This window comes from Oncorhynchus masou, chromosome 32 (genome assembly GCF_036934945.1).
Source record: "Oncorhynchus masou masou isolate Uvic2021 chromosome 32, UVic_Omas_1.1, whole genome shotgun sequence".
Lineage (NCBI taxonomy): Eukaryota > Metazoa > Chordata > Actinopteri > Salmoniformes > Salmonidae > Oncorhynchus > Oncorhynchus masou.
The window spans coordinates 43,995,764-44,009,282 of record NC_088243.1 but is presented as its reverse complement, the minus strand read 5'-3'; the positions used below and the strand labels follow the sequence as shown (position 1 = coordinate 44,009,282).

General features: G+C 38.9%; 1 protein-coding gene across 1 annotated transcript in view; it reads right to left on the bottom strand.

Annotated features, from left to right (window-relative positions):
* LOC135526114 (MAM domain-containing glycosylphosphatidylinositol anchor protein 2-like) overlaps positions 1-13,519 on the bottom strand; it is a 233,339-nt gene that overhangs the window by 218,401 nt on the left and 1,419 nt on the right. The window lies entirely within an intron of this gene.

Genomic DNA, 13,519 nt, shown 5'->3' with positions numbered 1-13,519 from the left:
GGAAACATCATGCTTTGGGGCTGTTTTTCTGCAAAGGGACCAGGACGACTGATCCGTGTAAAAGGAAAGAATGAATGGGGCCATGTATCATGAGATTTTGAGTGTGTGAAAAGAGTTACAGAAAACGTTTGACCTCTGTCATTGCCAACAAAGGGTATATAACAAAGTATTGAGAAACTTTTGTTATTGACCAAATACTTATTTTCCACCATAATTTGCAAATAAATTAATAAAAAAATCCTACAATGTGATTTTCTGGATTTTTTTTTTCTCATTTTGTCTGTCATAGTTGAAGTGTACCTATGATGAAAATTACAGGCCTCTCATCTTTTTTAGTGGGAGAACTTGCACAATTGGTGGCTGACTAAATAATTTTTTTTCCCACTGTATATCATTCTTGTTGAAAGCAAGTCTAAGAAACAGTAGATCTCTTCTAGGTGTGCTATTTATGTGCTTCCCATTCTTAAGTTTCGCTTTGCGTCTTTTACTTTCAATTTTGTACATACAGTATTTTTGGTTATTGAAATTTCACAGCGGTTTATATTGTACAATGATTCTCTACACTTGTATTGTCACAAACTGAAATTAGGCAAACTATTCTAATTTTAGCAACCAGGAAATGGCAGTGTGATTTCTTCATATTGCACCTTTTTTTAAATAGTAATTCTCAAGGCCAATTTCAGCCTTTGCCCAACCCCTTAAAATGTAAAAAAATAAACATTCATTCAGGTGAGAAGTTGTGGGTGGGGGGGAATATTAATTTGGGGATGGGTAATTGTAGTTTCACTGTAACTAAAACATCTGGTTTTTGATGTTTCTTTTTTGTTTTTCATTAAAGTTACTAAAGAAAACAATGCAACAGTGAACATGTCGACCCCACGAATGATGCAGCACCCCCCTTTTGGCCAATCAGTGTTATTTTGTAAATGCTGGATCTTTAGGGCAAGACACATTATTCACCAAAGTTTCGTGAAAATTGGCCAGTGGTGTCTGCGATATTGTGTGTGACCTACAGTTGAAGTCGGAAGTTTACATACACCTTAGCCAAATGCATTTAAACTCAGTTTTTCACAATTGCTGACATTTAATCCTTGTAAAAATTCCCTGTCTTAGGTCAGTTATGATCACCACTTTATTTTAAGAATGTGAAATGTCAGAATAATAGTAGAGAGTGATTTATTCCAGCTTTTATTTATTTCATCACATTCCCAGGGGGTCAGAAGTTTACAATACACTCAATTAGCATTTGGTAGCATTGACTTTAAATTGTTTAACTTGGGTCAAACTTTTCAGGTAGCCTTCCACAAGCTTCTCACAATAAATTGGGTGAATTTTGGCCCATTCCTCCTGACAGAGCTGGTGTAACTCTTATTTATTTATTTTATATTTCACCTTTATTTAACCAGGTAGGCAAGTTGAGAACAAGTTCTCATTTACAATAGCAACCTGGCCAAGATAACTGAGTCAGGCTTGCTCGCACACGCTTTTTCAGTTCTGCCCACAAATTTTCTATAGGATTGAGGTCAGTGCGTTTTGATGGCCACTCCAATACCTTGACTTTGTTGTCCTTAAGCCATTTTGCCACAACTTTGGAAGTATGCTTTGGATCATTGTCCATTTGGAAGACCCATTTGCTTCCTGACTGATGTCTTGAGATGTTGCTTCAATATATTCATAGAATGTTCATCCCTCATGAAGCCATCTATTTTGTGAAGTGCACCAGTCCCTCCTGAAGCAAAGCACACCCACAACATGATGCTGCCACCCCCGTGCTTCACGGTTGGGATGGTATTCTTCAGCTTGCAAGCCTCCTCCTTTTTCCTCCTAAAATAACAATGATCATTTTAGGCAAACAGTTCTATTTTTGTTTCATCAGACCAGAGGACATTACTACAAAAAGTATGATCTTTGTCCCAATGTGCAGTTGAAACTGTAGTCTGGCTTTTTTATGGGGATTTTGGAGCAGTGGCTTCTTCCTTGCTGAGGCACCTTTCAGGTTATGTCGATACGTAACTCGTTTTACTGTGGAAATAGATACTTTTGTACCTGTTTCCTCCAGCATCGTCACAATGTCCTTTGCTGTTGTTCTGGGATTGAATTGCACTTTTCGCACCAAAGTATGTTAATCTCTAGGAGACCGAACGTGTCTCCTTCCTGAGTGGATTGACGGCTGCGTGGTCCCATGGTGTTTATACTTGCGTACTATTGTTTGTATAGATGAACGTGGTACCTTCAGGTGTTTGGAAATTGGCTGATTTATTTTGCTTTTCCCATGATATCAAGAAAAGATATTAAAAAAAAGAAAAGATATAGAAAAGATATCAAGAAAAGATATCAAGAAGAGTTTGAAGGTAGGCCTTGAAATACTTCCACAGGTACACAAAATTACTTGTGTCATGCACAAAGTGGTTATCCTAACCGACTTACTAAAATGATAGTTTGTTAACAAGAAATTTGTGGCGTGGTTGAAAAACAAGTTTTACTGACTCCAACCTAAGTGTATGTAAACTTCCGACTTCAACTGTATGTACTAATGTACGGCCGGAGAAAGATCCATAGTAGGGTTGTGGGGCAATGTAGCGATGTAATATGGTACCCCCCCATATCACAATTGGATTTAAACAATTGCATGTAATAAATAGCTGAATTATTGTATCCAGAGGGTGAACAGTGTACACTATGGGTGACGGTTTATTTTTTATTTTTCATTAGGATAAATCAAGGGAAGCTTTTTTGATATTGAGTGTTTATCGACTTTAGGGAAGGATTTACGGAATATTAAGGACATTGAAAGTCTGTCCGCATTTGCCGGTCAAGGATGGATTGATTCTTATTGTCGGAGTGTTTGCAGCCAGTAGCCTATTATTGTTTTCCGTCGGTGGGTCTTGGCTCTCTCCTTTTCATGAGCTTGTTTAGAACGTTTCCTCTTTAGGACAACAGGAACAGATATCACATGCTCCAAACTGTTGAACGGATCCATAACCAAAAGGTTCACAACAGCCAAGAGCTCAAAGCGATCACAGCGTGAGGTAGCCAGCATGCAAACAGCTGAAAATAACAGCGGTCTATCACCGCATCTGGCTGACTAAACTAGGGGTTAGGCTAAATGAATAAGGTTTTGATTTACGTTCCTAATTGTGGAAAAAATATTTAGAGAAACTTAACTTACGACTGAACAGACAAATGTGATGGATATTATTCGCTAAATGACCCACTTTTGCACCAGCGGCAAAAACCATACAGTATGTAATCTATCTGGACAATGGATGTAGCCAGAGCCATATAGTGGGGAGAACAAGTATTTGATACACTGCCGATTTTGCAGGTTTTCCCACTTACAAAGCATGTAGAGGTCTGTAATTTTTATCATAGGTACACTTCAACTGTGAGAGACGGAATCTAAAACAAAAATCCAGAAAATCACATTTTATGATTTTTAAGTTATTCATTTGCATTATATTGCATGACATAAGTATTTGATCACCTACCAACAAGTAAGAATTCCAGGTCTCACAGAGCTGTTAGTTTTTCTTTAAGAAGACCTCCTGTTCTCCACGAATTACCTGTATTAACTGCACCTGTTTGAACTCTTTACCTGTATAAAAGACACCTGTCCACACACTCAATCAAACAGACTCCAACCTCTCCACAATGGCCAAGACTAGAGAGCTGTGTAAGGACATCAGGGATAGAATTGTAGACCTGCACAAGGCAGGGATGGGCTACAGAACAATAGGCAAGCAACCTGGTGAGAAGGCAACAACTGTTGGCGCAATTATTTAGAAAATGGAAGATCTTCAAGATTACGGTCAATCACCCTCGGTCTGGGGCTCCATGCAAGATCTCACCTCATGGGGCATCAATGATCATGAGGAAAGTGAGGGATCAGCCCATACCTACACGGCAGGACCTGGTCAATGACCTGAAAAGAGCTGGGACCACAGTCTCAAAGAAAACCATTAGTAACACACTACGCCGTCATGGATTAAAATCCTGCAGTGCACGCAAGGTCCCCCTGCTCAAGCCAGGAAACATCATTCTTTGGGGATGCTTTTCTGCAAAGGGGACAGGACAAATGCACCATATTGAGGGGAGGATGGATGGGGCCAGGTATTGCGAGATCTTGGCCAACAACCTGCTTCCCTCAGTAAGAGCATTGAAGATGGGTCGTGGCTGGGTCTTCCAGCATGACAACGACCCGAAACACACAGCCAGGGCAACTAAGGAGTGGCTCCGTAAGAAGCATCTCAAGGTCCTGGAGTGGCCTAGCCAGTCTCCAGACCTGAACCCAATAGAAAATCTTTGGATGGAGCTGAAAGTCCGTATTGCCCAGGGACAGCCCCAAAACCTGAAGGATCTGGAGAAAGTCTGTATGAAGGAGTGGGCCAATATCCCTGCTGCAGTATGTGCAAACCTGGTCAAGAACTACAGGAAACGTATGATCTCTGGAATTGCAAACAAAGGTTTCTCTACCAAATATTAACTTCTTGCGACTCCAAACCCGTATCCGGGAGCGTAATCATAGCCTCAAGCTCATTACAATAACGCAACGTTTAGTATTTATAAAAATCGCAAATGAAATGAAATAAATATATTGAAACACAAGCTTAGCTTTTTGTTAACAACACTGTCATCTCAGATTTTCAAAATATGCTTTTCAACCAAAGCTACACAAGCATTTGTGTAAGAGTATTGATAGCCTAGCATAGCATTAAGCCTAGCATTCAGCAGGCAACATTTTCACAAAAACAAAAAAAGCATTCAAATAAAATAATTTACCTTTGAAGAACTTTGGATGTTTTCAATGACGAGACTCTCAGTTAGATAGCAAATGTTAATTTTTTTCCAAAAAGATTATTTGTGTAAGAGAAATAAAATGCAATAAAAGGCAAACAAATTACTTAAAAATCATACAATGTGATTTTCTGGATTTTTGTTTTAGATTCCGTCTCTCACAGTTGAAGTGTACCTATGATAAAAATTACACACCTCTACATGCTTTGTAAGTAGGAAATTCAGCAGTGTATCATACTTGTTCTCCCCACTGTATATTTAGAGTTGGGGCAACTTCAAGAATTTCTACTATTGTTCTAATTCTAGATATTCAGTTACATGGCTTTAAAAAAATATTCCCCATGTAATGTTAATGGGTGCTAATATTGCTGCCATAGAATATTGTAGTGTCATGTACATGCATCATATGTAATGGAGATGTCCCAACTCTCTAAACCACGTGTCGAACTCATTTCACGGAGGGGCGAGCGGGTTTTCACTCCACCCTACTTGATTGATGAATTAAGGTCACTATTTAGTAAAGAACCCCCCTCACCTGGTTGTCTCGGCCTTAATTGTAAGAAAAAGCCAAAAACCCGCAGACACTCGACCCTCCGTGGAATGAGTTTTATACCCCTGTTCTAAACACCTAGCTTTGGATATAGCGCGTTTTGGTATTAAACAAGTTTGTCGGATATCTCATATGGCAAAAAAAATAAAACACATTCGAAAGCACATCTAAAGTTAATGTTTTAAAAGTAGGAGAACAGCCATAATTCATACACAGGGACCCATGAGTATTTGTTTTAGATAAAAAAATTGGTGTTCATCGTGTTTTGCAATCAAACCCTTAATTTACAGTATAGTCATTTTTAGCTGTCATATTATAACTAACTAGCTAACGCTGAGTAGTTCTGGCTGTGTGAAAAACTGATAGCTAATATTATGAAGTCAATAATACTTGCTGGCTAGTACAGAATTACTTAGTCTTCATAGGGTCAACAAGTTAGCAATGGATCTGCCGCCAGTCAAGAAGAGAATTTTTTTCTTCCTCTATCGTAATCGCTCCTCTTTCACCCCAGCCGCCAAACTAACCCTGATTCAGGTGGCCATCCTACCCATGCTAGATTACGGATACATACTTTATAGGTCAGCAGTTAAGGATGCTCTCCAGCGGCAAGATGTTATTTATCATTCGGCCATCAGATTTGCCACCAATGCTCCTTATAGGACACATCACTGCACTCTATACTCTTCTGTAAACTGGTCATCTCTGTATACCCGTCGCAAGACCCACTGGTTGATGCTTATTTATAAAACCCTCTTAGGCCTCACTCCCCCTATCTGGGATAACTACTGCAGCCCTCATCCTCCACATACAACACCCGTTCTGCCAGTCACATTCTGTAAAGGTCCCCAAATCCCACACATCCCTGGGTTGCTCGTCTTTTCAGTTTGCTGCAGCTAGTGACTGGAAACAGTTGCAACAAACACTAACTGGACAGTTTTATCTCAATCTCTTCATTCAAAGACACAATTATGGACACTCTTCCTGACAGTTGTGGCTGCTTTGCGTGATGTATTGTTGTCTCTACCTTCTTGCCTTTGTGCTGTTGTCTGTGCCCAATGTTTGTACCATGTTTTGTGCTGCTGCCATGTTGGATTCATGTTGTTTTGCTACCATGCTGTGTTGCTGCCATGTTATGTTGTTGTTTTAGATCTCTCATGTCGTGGTGTGTTTTAATATTTTAATTTATTTTTAATCCCAGCCCCCGTCCCCACAGGCCTTTTGCCTTTTGGTCGTCATTGTAAATAAGAATTTGTTCTTAATTTAAGACTTGCTTAGATAAAGAAAGGTTAAATAAATCACATCCGATCGTGATTGGGAGTCCCATAGGGCGGCGCACAATTGGCCCAGGGTCGTCCGGGTTTGGCCAGGGTAGGCCTTCATTGTAAATAAAGAATTTGTTCTTAATTGACTTGCCTAGTTAAATGTATTTTTTTCCAAGGACTGTAAAGTAAGGTTCTTGGCAACTGCCCGCACACCTCCCCTGGCAAACTAGCTGGCTGAATTTGAGTGCTCTCAGCCTAGATGTCTTTAACTTTATCACAGTGATTATGGGTCATGAAGGTGTGTTCCATGTGCTAAGACTTTGTTTGGCGCTATCATGATCATGGCAGGAGAGTGAAAGCCATGAACAGACGGGCAGAGAGGGAGCGTGGCCTCAAACCAACAGGTAAGATAGTGGGATGTGCCTCTCCAAGTAGAAGTCGACCGATTAATTGGCACTGCCGATTAAATTAGGGACGATTTTCAAGTTTTTATATCAATTGGTAATCTGCATTTTTGGATGCCGATTACATTGCGTTCCATGAGGAAACTGCGTGGCAGGCTGACCACCTGTTACGCGCGTGTAGCAAGGAGCCAAGGTAAGTTGCTAGCTAGCATTAAACTTATCTTCACATAATCACTAGTTAACTACACATGGTTGATGATAGTACTAGGTTAACTAGCTTGTCCTGCGTTGCATTTATAATCGAATCACAGCCTACTTCGCCAAAAGGGGGATGATTTAACAAAGAGCATTCGTGAAAAAACCACAAACATTGCATGAATGTACCTAACCATAAACATCAATTCCTTTCCTAAAATCAATATACAGAAGTACTTAAAAAAATTAACTAGGGAAATTGTGTCACTTCTCTTGCGTTCATTGAACGCAGAGTCAGGGTATATCCAACAGTTTGGGCCGCCTGGCTCGTTGCGAACTAATTTGCCATAATTATGACATAAGATTGAAGGTTGTGCAATGTAACAGCAATATTAAACTTAGGGTTTCCACCCGTTCTGTAAAATACGGAACGGTTCAGTATTTCACGGAAAGAATAAACGTTTAGTTTTTGAAATGATAGTTTCCGGATTTCACCATATTAATGACCAATGGCTCGTATTTCTGTGTTTTATTATATTATAATTAAGTCTATGATTTGACAGAGCAGTCTGAGCGTTGGTAGGCGACAACAGACTAGTAAACATTCATTTAAACTTTACTGCGTTTGCCAGCAGCTCTTATCAATGCTTGCTCCACAGCGCTGTTCATGTCCTGAGATTAGGTTGGCAATACTAAAGTGCCTATTAGAACATCCAATAGTCAAAGGTATATATGAAATACAAATGGTATAGAGGGAAACACTCGATGCATCATAATTCCTATAATAACTACAACCTAAAACATCTTAACTGGGAATATTGAACCACCAGCTTTCATATGTTCTCATGTTCTGAGCAAGGAACTTAAACGTTAGTTTTTTTTTACATGGCACATATTGCACTTTTTTACTTTCTTCCCCAACACTGTTTTTGCATTATTTAAACCAAATTGAGCATGTTTCATTATTTATTTGAGACTAAATAGATTTGATGTATTATATTAAGTTAAAATAAGTGTTCATTGTTCATTCAGTATTGTTGTAATTGTCATTATTACATAGTGTATATATACAATTGAAGTCGGAAGTTTACATACAGATAGGTTGGAGCCATTAAAACAAGTTTTTCAACCACGCCAAAACTATAGTTTGTTAACAAGAAATTTGTGGAAAGTCTGTTAGGACATCTAAACAATTTAAAGGTAATGCTACCAAATACTAATTGAGTCTATGTAAAATTCTGACCCACTGTGAGAATGATGAAAGAAATAAAAGCTGAAATGAATCATTATCTCTACTATTATTCTGACATTTCACATTATTTTAAATAACGTGGTGATCGTAACTGACTTAAGGGAATACCCCCCAGAAATGGACAAAAATTAATGGGATCTTATTGGCACGGTACAAAACATATACACAATGTACAATACCACTCAAATGGACGTTGTTTCATTCAAAACTGATTGCAAATGCCATATGGCAAATGCCAAGTGTCACACAGCAAAAATCCCAATAGATGGCGAGCACGCGCCACCGTAAATGTTCATATTGCAAATGCACATCAAGTCAAGACCCAAGGGTCAGATTTTGAAAATTGGGGAAAGAATTCAGAAACTTATCACCCCCTTAAAACTTCTTAAGCTACAAGCACCCGCACTGTTGATTCTGAAGGCCGGAGGGCAGATTTTAGACCCCTGGCAACACATGATGCCTGAATATGATTGGATAACATATCTAACATAAAGACCAGCCCTCCAAATCTCAACCTGGGGCTGGAAGCAGTGCAACCAAGAGGAACGCTATGAAATGAAGTGTAACTCTTACTCTGGGGAATAATAATAATAATAATACATATTTGTGGGTATATTCTGTATATTCTGATGATGTTTAGGCCAGCAGAGAAGGCCTTGCTGGCCCTGACGGCCCACCACTGTGTGCCATTCAGAGGGTGAATATGCAAGACAAAATATTTAAGTGCCTTTGAACAGGGTATGGTAGTAGGTGCCAAGCGCACCGGTTTGAGTGTGTCAAGGACAGCAGCGCTGCTAGGTTTTTCCCGCTCAACAGTTACCCATGTGTATCAAGAATGGTCCACCACCCAAAGCGTTGGAGTCAACATGGGCTGCTGGCATCCCTGTGGAAGGCTTTTGACACCTTGTAGTCCATGCACTCAATAGTAGAAAGATGTTCATAATGTTTTGTACACTTAGTATGTTTTTTTGTTGCCATTTGAACAGTTATTTGGGAAACTGCAGTCATTTGGCTGGCTAATTACCATCATATAAAATTCCAAGACCGTCACAGACCTACTTCTGACGTCAAATAGTAATCTCCTCTGACCTGATCCCAGAGCAATGGGATTTACCCAGCATCACCAGCGATTTTAATCACGTCAGTCCCTGTAATGCTGAGCAATGCAGGCTGGAGATGTGACAAGTGTCTTAACACGGCAGGGTAGCCTAGTGGTTAGAGCGGTGGACTAGTAACCGGAAGGTTGCAAGTTCAAACCCCCGAGTGACAAGGTACAAATCTGTCGTTATGCCCCTGAACAGGCAGTTAACCCACTGATTTTTTTCTTAACTGACTTGCCTGGTTCATCAAAAGGTAAAACAAAATAAATTGAAAAAGAATAGATGCCTAATGGCTGGGGAGAAGCCACTTTAAAAAACGCTTTTCACGTGAATGATGACTATTTTTGTTTGCAGAGGCTAGCGAAAGTACATTACCGCCTCATCACAGCTAAAAGAATAATGGAAATTATCAACGGGCCATTTTGATTCCCCAGTTTGCAGATCATTTAACCTACAGTACCATACTACAGCACAAAGGAGGCATACGGTAGTGTATAAGCACGGGATAATTACTTGAAGCACTCAGTCTCAGGGGTCAATATACACACCACCCACTGAAAGACTGCAGACTGATCGGATGCCTTCGAGAAATGCTTTATTTTTACTTGAACTGAGCCGAACGCTCCATATAGGAAGGAGCGTATACTTCTATTTGTTGCAGCATGTTCTCTGGGCAATTAACTATGTGAATGTGACTGGGGAAATCGGGTATCTCGAATACGGATTGCAAGTTGTGTCGATTCTATGGAGGCAGAGGTGACGTCATCGTACCGTGAAAAGGATTCAAGATGTGTGTAGAGAAGTCAACTCGTTTCTCAATTAATTTTTATTCAGTCACATAGTGTCTATAGTCTCACGTAACCATACTCCCAAGTGAAGGGAGCCTGGACCTGAGGCTACACAGTATATGACCGATGGATCAAGTCTACCCCTCTGAGAATTTGTAGGATAGATAGAAGCAGGTGGGTGAGAGAGGACTCATTTGAATATGGTTCCCAGTCCCACTGCTAGAGAATGAGGGGGCCTGGATGCAAGATAACTGGTGAAGGCGTCTGTGGAGGAAGAAATAAGAACTTAAATGCAAAAAAAATCCTAATCTTTTGCAATCAACGTTAATTTGAATAGCTTAGAAGTCATATTCGGGTCTAGGCCATGAAGAAGGTCCACTGAGCAGGCATGTTCAAGGTTTTGTAGACTTCAAAAGCATTGAAAGAAAGGAAAGCTACACAACTATATTTTAATGCTGCAGAGATTTGACATACTGCATTTAAAGTGAGGTGCAATTAAATCATTCTCAGGAGCAAATGTAAATTATGTATGGCTACTGTGATGGCAGTAAATTACTGAACACTACAAGATACTGTAAAAATCACAAACTTAGTTTTCTACAAAAAAAAGTCTCAATGCTACACAGATTTAAAGAATGTATGATTTCCTAACAAGGTATGAACATATAACCTATGTAAATTTGGCACGTACAAATTCTGGTAAGATTTGACACTACACTCGTGCCAGCACTCCAATGGTAACCATTAGCAATACTATATCCTTCCAGGTTGACAATTAATTTAAGTCTTTGTTCATTTAACTTTACATTTCTACTTGATCTTCAATAAAAACACAAAATGAGAATTAAAAAAAGACTGATTAAAAATGTACCTGCTTTCAGACCAACCAAATGAAAGTGCTAAGGTGTACCATTATCCATCAAAGCCTCTGAATCCATTACAGTCACTATGCATATCCAAAAGCAGTAATATTGCAATTTGGGGCCAAGGAGTGATTATTAATGATTTTAGCTGGTATCGATTTTTTGCCTACATATAAACATTTGCCTACAGATAAAGATGTGCAGACAGTAACCATGTTGCAACATACAGTGATTCCTTGTGTATTCACTGTATAACAAATTAAATCTTATTTTGAGCCAGTTTCACAAAACAGGAAATGTGAATTGTTTTGTGGATTATAATTAATTAACCCTTTTTATAGGGGTTAATTCATTTTTCATTTAAGCAAATAAAGTCTGACATTTTCAAGCGGATATTACACACTTTAGAAGCCTTTTTAAACCTAGAATACACTACAAGTTTGCATTCCTGCATCAACAGGATCATCAAATTGCTCATAGACCACCACGGAGGCTAGAGTTAGGCATCACTACCTCTCAATGACCTAATTCTTTATTTTAGAATATTTGCGGTCAGATTTCTACATTTCCAACTGACTATGACCTGTGTAGTTTTTAGGTGAGTTATTTGGAATGTGCAAGCTGTTTGTTTAATGGATGCATATACGTTGGTATAACACCCTATTGTGGAGGAATGTAGAGTGACTTTAACCAGAAATCATCAAAACTTTCTAATTTTAATCACTTTTAAAATGAATGCCTTAGATTAGTATTTTGCATTACATTGTATATTCACAAAATCTGTCGAAGGTAAATCATGGACCAATTTCCTGTTTTTTATTTTTTATTAATATCTTAGTATTTTTTCTATTGAATCTGTTTTGCATGTTTAGTATTTTCTCACTATATTTGTACTACCCTGTCAGATAGTTTTGGTTGTTCATGTTTTATTAATTTTTTTATATATACTCTAAATTCGGAAATTGTGCAAACTAAGTTCAATTAAATGTTTTTATTTTGTAGATGAACACAATATATTACTGTGTACATTTAACAATTCAGTGCATTCAAATACTTGATTAATGGACTCCTACATTGTTAGAAACAATGTTTGTTGCCCATTTTTAGACCCTACCCTAGGCCTAGAAAGTCCCATTACAACAAGGGTAGGGACTGCTGAGAGGAGAGGCATAGGAAGACAGGAATAAATGCACATTTGGTTTTTGTACCCCAAAGTTATTTGTATCTGAAAAAAAAAATGAATAAAAATAATAAGTCACATTCCAGTAGGAAACCACAGATAAAGGTTGGGTAAAGTGTAACATATAGCAAAACAATACTGTGGCCCTCTTGTGAGTGAGCAATGTATACTACAGCCTCAAGTTTGGAACTTGTTGGTAGTGCCCTCGACCTGTACCCACAGAATAGCTTATTCAAGCCGTGGTCAAGCTGTTCTCCATCAATTACTATATTGGCGGTAGCGGTTGGATTGTCCTAATGTATACTCTCTGTATGTGAGTGGACTACAGTCAATGACAAGAGGTCTGAACCTTTATGGCAAAGGTGATCATGCACTCGGCTCACCCCATAACCACAGGCAGTGCCACTGATTCATGCCCAACACCGGTAGCTGGCTATTGGCCACCATATTATTTAAATCAAGTGGTACCGATGCACAAAGTCTTGAATCAACAGGACCCTGAACAGCTTCTACCCCCAAGCCATAGGACTGCTAAATAGTTAGTTAAATAACCAAATAGCTACCCAATCTATTGCCCCCTTTTGCCTGCTGTTACTGTTTATTATGTATCCTGTTGCCTAGTCACTTTATTCCAAATTACATGTACATACAGTATCTACAACAATTACCTCATACCCCTGCACATCCACTCAGTACCTGTGTGTATAGCAAAGTTATTGTTACTCATTGTGTATGTATTATTACTTTTCTATTATTTCTGTATTTTCTTTCTCTCTGCATTGTTGGTGGGAAGGGCCTGTCAGTAAGCATTTCACTGTTTGTAAATAACAGGTTTAGACTAAGCATGTGACAAATACTTTGATTTGATTTGATCATGCATTAAATTGAACAGTGGATCAAATATGACACCAAATGAGGAATAGCCCTCCCCCAGTTGCAGTCATGGCCTGACGAGATTCTGTGTGCCAAATTCTCAATGCCAGTAATCTGATTTTGTAAAAGTATTAGTCTCTGGGAATGACATTGAGCTAATGATTATTAATCTATAAGGAAATGGGGCAATGAAACCCTATTTCAAGACCATTTCTAGGTGTTGGTTTTAAAAGGCCCACAATGACATTATTGGTCATA